The sequence below is a fragment of the Otolemur garnettii genome, unplaced genomic scaffold (genome assembly GCF_000181295.1).
Source record: "Otolemur garnettii isolate 467f Iridium unplaced genomic scaffold, OtoGar3 scaffold00232, whole genome shotgun sequence".
Lineage (NCBI taxonomy): Eukaryota > Metazoa > Chordata > Mammalia > Primates > Galagidae > Otolemur > Otolemur garnettii.
The window spans coordinates 1614721-1621893 of record NW_003852627.1 but is presented as its reverse complement, the minus strand read 5'-3'; the positions used below and the strand labels follow the sequence as shown (position 1 = coordinate 1621893).

Genomic DNA, 7173 nt, shown 5'->3' with positions numbered 1-7173 from the left:
CATCCATCTGTCCATGCAACCCTCCATTCAGTCATACATGTATTCATCTGTCTACCCATCCACTATCTATCCATCCATGCCTGCCTCCATCCATTCATGTATCCATTCACATATCTATTCATTATCTAACCATCCATCATGCATCTCTCTGTCCCTCCATGCCTCAATTCATCCATGCATTCATCCATTCATGCATCCTTTCATCTGACCGTCCATCCATTACCTATCCATCCATGCCTTCATCCTTCCATCCATCCATGCCTCCACCAGTTCACACATCCATTCATCTGTTCACCTATCCATTATCTAACCATCCGTTATGCATCTCTCCATCCTTCTGTGCCTCCATCCATTCATGCATCCTTTTATCTGTCCATCTATCCATTCATTATCCATCTCTCCATGTCTCCATCTTTTCATGCAGCCAACTGCCCATGCATCCCTCCATCTATCCCTCCATTCATCTATGTATCTATTCACCTGTCTGTTCATCCATCTATCCATCATCTATTCATTCATCCATGCATCTCTCCATCATTCATGCATGTATGCATCCGTCCATCCATTCACTTACTTTTACTTTCAGCATATATGTTCTTAGCTCCACCATAAACCATGAGCTGGCCTGGGTGCTGTTGCTGTGGAGATGAATTAGCATTAATCTGGTCGCATGGAGACAGATATCTAAAATAACACAAAATACCTGGTGATGATGACAATAGTGGGCTGGGCAGTGTGTTCTGGGAGCATCACGGGGGTGGTGGGGGACAGAGGAGGTGGCAGCTGCTCCTTATTTACTCAGAGAGCTCCCACGTTGTTCCCCTGCTTTTCAGTTCACATCACTCTTGCTCATCACCACGTCACGGGCACCCCAGCACTGCCCCCCCACCAGGTTACTAGAGAACCAGCAGGTCCACTTTATAGATGACAAACAAAGGCTCAAGAAGACTCTGCAACTTGCTTGTGTTAGTAAACAGTAGAGTGGCCATGCAAGGAAGGTGGGCTATGTTCCAGGTAGGGTCATTTTCTACCTAGGAGATGGCCATGGGCACCATCTACCTGATGGTTCTCTGTCTGTGCTCTAAGCTTTCCTATGTGGCTCTAGGTCCTTCTTGAGAATGGAGTGGTTCATCCCAGCATGGTCTCTCTTCCTTCTCCACCACACAGTACATTCTGGACACAAAGCTGAAAGATAGTGCTTTGTTGGATAAGATGATGCTGGATTGACAGGCTGTGACACGCAGCTGTCTCTGCCTAGAAGGCCTGATAGGGACGCACTACACTGAGGATGTCAGTGACACTGACGGTGTCTGGTGTTACTCCACACTCCTCCCTGGAGAGACAGAGGTCACCAAGCACTATGATTAGAGGCCACTTTGGAGTCCACCCCTAGCTCTGAACCTTCACTCACTGATGCTCAGTGTGTTGACCTTAGACTTGTGACTTTCCTTCTTCAACTTTGCTACTCAAAGCTTGGTCCTTCCTAGACCAGCAGCATGGGCTCCACTTGGGAGCTTGTTGGCAAAGCCTCAGTTCCCTCCCACTGCATTGTGACAAGACCCCAGGTGATTCCTATGCTTATTAAAGTTTGGGAAGCACCTCTCTCTAAGCCTCAACCTCCTTAACTATAGAATGGGAATAGAAATACCTTCCCTGAAAGGCTAATGTGAAGATTAAGTAAATGCACTTAAAGACCTTTGTGGGACTGACTGATCATACCCATTTACCCAGGACTGAAAGGGCTCCTGGGATGTGGGACATTCCGTTTTAACATTGGCAAGGGCCATCCACCTGCTTTCAGCTCAGTGCCTGGACACCGTAAGAGCTCCTGTGCCACGGTGCTGCAGAGGCAGCCCTTGGGACAGGTGGGAAAGAGCCACAGGGGAACTGTTTGTATTTGCATTAGTGCTGTGTTGGTGGGCTGCGGCGTTTTGGGTTCTGTTGCCATCATTGTGGTTGATTCTTTCTTGATTACAACAGCCACAATAATCACAGCTTTCATTAATGGAGCTCTCAGTATGTGCTAAGAGCAATGTGTGCATTAGCACCATACAGCAGCCTTTTAAAAGTAGAGATTAAAATTCCCTCTATTTCAAATTGAGAAGAACTGAGTTAGGAGGTAATAAGGATTTTGCTCAAGGCCCTGACACCAGTAGGAGAAAGAGCCAAGACTTGAGCCCTCTAGTTGACACCGGTGTCTGTGCCTTTAATAACCTGGACATACAGACTCCCACAGGGAGAGACAGTGTCCTCTGGAGGCTGAGAGCTCCCTTGGAGCTGTTTGCAGACATTTCTTAGAGAACAGTGAAACATTTTTGAAGAGGACGTTTCTAATATAATGTTTACCACCGGGGCCTGCCCCTAGCAAGTGTTATGGGGAAGCCTCAGACTCTCCTTCTTTTCCAAAAATAAAGCAGCCTCCTTCAGTTCTGCAGCAGCCCCTGCGTATATGACAGCCAGAGACAAAAACATAATGAATGGGACTGGTATGGTTTTCTCTTTGCTGGAAGAGCTTAATGACAAGCGATTATTATTGGTGGCAACTTGTCACGTCTTCAGTCTGGGTCATGGCAGTTGTGGCTGTCAGACTCTCTGAGAAGAGCCAAATCTCAGCAGCATAGTAAAGAAAAACAAAAAACAAAGGAGAATGAAGAGCTCATTCAGGGAAGCAGGAGATTAGGGAGAGAGGCAAGTGCCCTGGGAAGGAAGTGTGGATAAGAAAAGAGACAGATGAGGAAGGGAAACACGGCCCTCTATAGCAGCGGTTCTCAACCTGTGGGTCCGACCCACAGGAACTGTATTAAAGGGCCGCTGCATTGAGAAGGTTGAGGACCACTGCTCTCTAGTTTGAATTCCTCTGATCCAAGTTCCAGAAGATGAGTGAAGAATGAATAACATTATTCTCCATTTTTTTCCCCTAGCCAAACTGGTGTCAAAAATCTTTGATTGGAAGTGACAGAAAAATTAATTCAATTTGGCTTAAGCAAAATGAGGTAATTAGTTGGGACAGGCAATTGACAACAAGGATATTGGCTTCAGGTGTGGCTTGAACAAGGCGCTCAAAAAGGATTTCAGGACCCAATAATTCTTCATCTTCCCACTTTGCCTTTGGCTCTAATTGTTTCCTTCTTAGAATGGTGAATAGTGGTAGGGTGGCTCCCAGAAATTCTGGATGAACATCCTTCCATATTCAAGTCTGACTGTAAAAGGAATAGTCTTTTTCTAGTGATTTTCTCCGTGAATCTTGGGGACCACTTGGATTGGACCAGGTTAGGACATGTTCCTACTTTTGAATTAACTACTGACAGTCTGGAGATTGGATGAACCAATTGGCTTGACTAAGAGAGGGAAAATGATGTCTCCCAGGGGAAATTCAACATGATCAGGAAAGGAAGAACGGATGCCCATGTCCTTCATGTGGCTTAGGTAGAGCTTCACTAAGGAAAGGGATCTGGAAAAAAACTGGCTTCAGGTGCCCAGAGAAGGCCAGTGGTCCAGTCACAGGGCTGGCAAAATAAAAATGCTCCCTCGTATTTGCTCCTCAGAGACCTGACCTGATAGCTCCGGCCAAGTAGAACTTTTCTCTGGCTTGGTGGGAGCCAGCCTTTCTGTGTGATAATAGGTGGACCTTGTCTCCAACAACCCATAATTGCTAACAATTGTCTTTGGAATCCTGGAGTCAGGTGCTCACCTGCAGGTTGACGGAACACCGAGTGAAAGCAGCTGGGGCCTTTGCTGTGTCCTAGCACAGACATAAGGGCCTGGATCTCAGCAGGTGTCTCTGTTTGACTGGCTGTGCTAACAATCTGGAAAGCAGGGCTGGGTCCAAGAGCAGCAATCATCATGTGTTTCTAATTAAGGAGAGTACACGTTGGGCTGTCCTAAACTAGTTGTGGCAGGAATCAAGCAATGCGTCCTTCCCTGTATTTACGTATTCTTTCCTCTAGCATTGCAGTCCTTGCTAGTGAGAAACTTGGCTCTGGATGCTGAACTGGAACAAGGTCTGGAATTCCCAAAAGATGTGGTAGTTTCAGCCACAGTATTTGTGGTTAGGATGCGGTTGACTAAATGATACAACAAGCAGGTATGTGCTTTGCTGCGTCCTCAGCATGGGGTCACCTGTTAGGACAGGGCAAATTTTCAGAGAGAAGAACAAGGCTAGCTTACACAAAATCCCAAAGTTTCAAATTCTCTCCCAGCTTCCCTCCTGGGAGACAACAATGGTGCATTTAGCAGAAGAGTTGTTTGGAATAAAGTTAACCTAGGAATGGGATCCAGGTCCTTTTTCTTGATCTATGGGGCACTCACTGTGTGATGTTCCCCCTCCTCCCTCTCCTGACTCATCTCTCAGCATTCTCTCCTTTGCTCCTTCCACTTCAGCTGCTCTGACCTTCTTCTGTTCCCTGAAATTGCCAACCCCCTTTCTGCCTTTGCATATGCTTCTAAGGAATAACTCTCCACACCCCAGTCCAGCCACCCCTAAGCTTTGCCTGGCTGCCTCAGCCTGCTACAGCAGATGACCCAGAGGGGGGCTCTTTGCCATCCCACTTCTGAACTTCATCTGATTTCCTTGAAATTATCCTATCTGTTAATTTCTTTCTTTAAAAAAAGTTGTAAAACCAAGGGTCTTGTCTTTGGTGGCCTCTCTCCCCTCGATTCACTTTCCTGGACCAATGCCAGGCACCATGCCGGAGCTTGTTAAATCTGTTGAGTGAGTGAAGGGCAATCAATAGTGAATGCTGCTTCCTAGAGCCACAAATCTGGCAGGTCTGCTCAAATAGAAGAAGCACTGGGGTCCATTCCTTCCTGCCCACTGCCACCTTGCAGACTCGGGACACTTGTGCCCGTCTCATTCCCAAAGTGGTGGCCAAGTAAGTGGCTCAGGTCTGCGAGGTGGTGAGGGACTCAGAAGGCATTGTCTCTGCCTTCAAGAACTCTCGGTCTGAGGGACAGCCAAGATTTGTGCCTCTCGCGTACAATGTGGGGCTGAGGAGGGGGAGCAAACAAAGATGCTGGACCTTTAGAAGAGAAGGAGTGAGCAGGAAGTGGAGGCACCAGGAAGCTCCCAGTGGGGGTGGGACTCAGGGCTGTGCGGATAAGGCAGCCGTCTTCTCCACTATTAACACCATGTCCACTTGGCTGAGCCTTTCCTATGTGCCAAGTGATTTACATGCGTCATCTCTCAAAATATGCTTAGCAACCCTGGAAGGCGGTTACTGTTATTATCCTTTCCATTTTGTAGGGGGAGAAACAGAGAAGCAGGTCCCAGGTGGGCTGCGTGCAAAGCCCATGTTCTTCCTGCGGAGTCCCTGTTCCATGTGCACTGTCTGTATAGAAACCACTTCACATGTGGCGGCATTGTGACGTGGCAAAGAGAGCCCCAAGTTAGGCCCCATGTCTATTCTACTGATTTATGTAAAATTTGGAGCAAGTCATCTAAGGTTCTGGAGCCCGAGTTTCCTCATCTAGAAAATACGGAAGTTGCACTTGGCGGTACCTAAGTCTTGTCATCCTCCAGCATATTCTGCATATCCTGAGAAAAATACATCCTCCAGAGCTCCTCAGAAGAGAGTCTGATTCCGTGGGTGTGGTGTGGAGCCTGCAAACCTAAAGGTATAAACAGTTCCCCAGAGGAGCTGATGCACATCTAGGCTGGGATACTGGAGTGTTAGATTAGCATTTTCAGCCCTGTGCGTTGAACTTGTCTAAGGAATTTAAAAGAGGAGGCTGGGTGCAGTGACTCAGACCGAGAATCCTAGCACTTTGTGAGGCCAAGGCAGGAGGATTTCTTAAGGCCAGGAGTTTGAGACCAGACTAAGCAGCATAGCTAGACCTATCTCTACATTATAAAAATAATATTAACAGGGCATGGTGGTGCATACCTGTAGTCCCAGCTACTCAGGAGGATCAGTTGAACCCTGGAGTTTGAGGTTACAGTGAGCTGTGATGATGCCACTGCACTCTAGCTTGGAGTGCAGTAGTTAGGAGCAGGACAGAACAAGACAATATCTCAAAAAAAAAAGAAATCCTGTCATTAGTGACGATGTGGATGAGACTGGAAGACAGTCTATCAAGTGAAAATAAGACACAGAATGGCAAATACTGCATGATCTCACATTTACATGGAATATGAAAAAGTGGAACTCACAGCAACAGAGGATAGAATGGTGGTTCCCAGAACAGAGGTGGGGAGAACGGGAGATGCTGGACACAGGGCACAAATTCGCAGACCTAGTGGGTGGTACCGTGACCTTAGTTAATGATACTGGATACCTGAAGTTTGCTAAGATAGTACATCTTAGATATTCTCAACACACACACACAGATAACTATGTGAAATGATGGGTGTGTTGATTAGCCTGATTATGGTAATCATCTTCCAATGTATATGTATGTAAAATTATTACATTGTATATCTTGAATAGAAACAATTTTTATTTATCAGTTAAACCTCAATAAAGCTGAAAAATAAATAAAGAAGGAAAAGGATTTTACATCTAGAAAACTCTAAGGACTCCTCCAAAAGGCTCCTAGATTTGATAAATAAATTATCATTCTTCTTAGCAAAGTATTACAAGAATGGAAAAGCAAGTATCCAATACTCAATACTAACATGAAACCAAGAGATAAACAGCTACATGCCCACAGGAGAGAAAAGACACAATTAAATTCAAGGGGGGAGGGGGGTTGGTAAGCTCTCGCTCACACAATGTCAGGGTCTACAGCACACCCCCTGGGTGAATGGCTTAACTACAACTTGAACTTTACCTAATCAATGCAAACAATCATTTGTACCCTCATGTTAATCTGAAATAAATTAAAAAGAAATTCAACAAAGTGTCAGGTTATAAAATCAATGTACAAAAACCAATAGCATTTCTACACACCGGTAACAATCAAGCTGAGAACCAAATCAGGAACTCAATGCCAGGTACAACAGTTGCAAAAAAAAAGAAAAAATACAAAAAAACCCAGGAATATATTTAACCAAGGAGGTGAAAAATCTCTGTAAGGACAACTATAAATCGCTGATGAAAGAAATCGTAGACCACAGAAACAAATGTGAAAACATCCCATGCTTATGGATTGGAAGGATCAATATTGTTAAAACAGCCACAGTGCCCAAGGCAACCTACAGATTCAGTGAAATTGCAATTCTTTTTTTTTTTTTTT

General features: G+C 45.4%; 1 protein-coding gene across 2 annotated transcripts in view; it reads left to right on the top strand.

The window, feature by feature from the left end:
• GRIN2A (glutamate ionotropic receptor NMDA type subunit 2A) overlaps positions 1-7173 on the top strand; it is a 408795-nt gene that overhangs the window by 233342 nt on the left and 168280 nt on the right. The gene's annotated exons all lie outside the window — the stretch shown is intronic.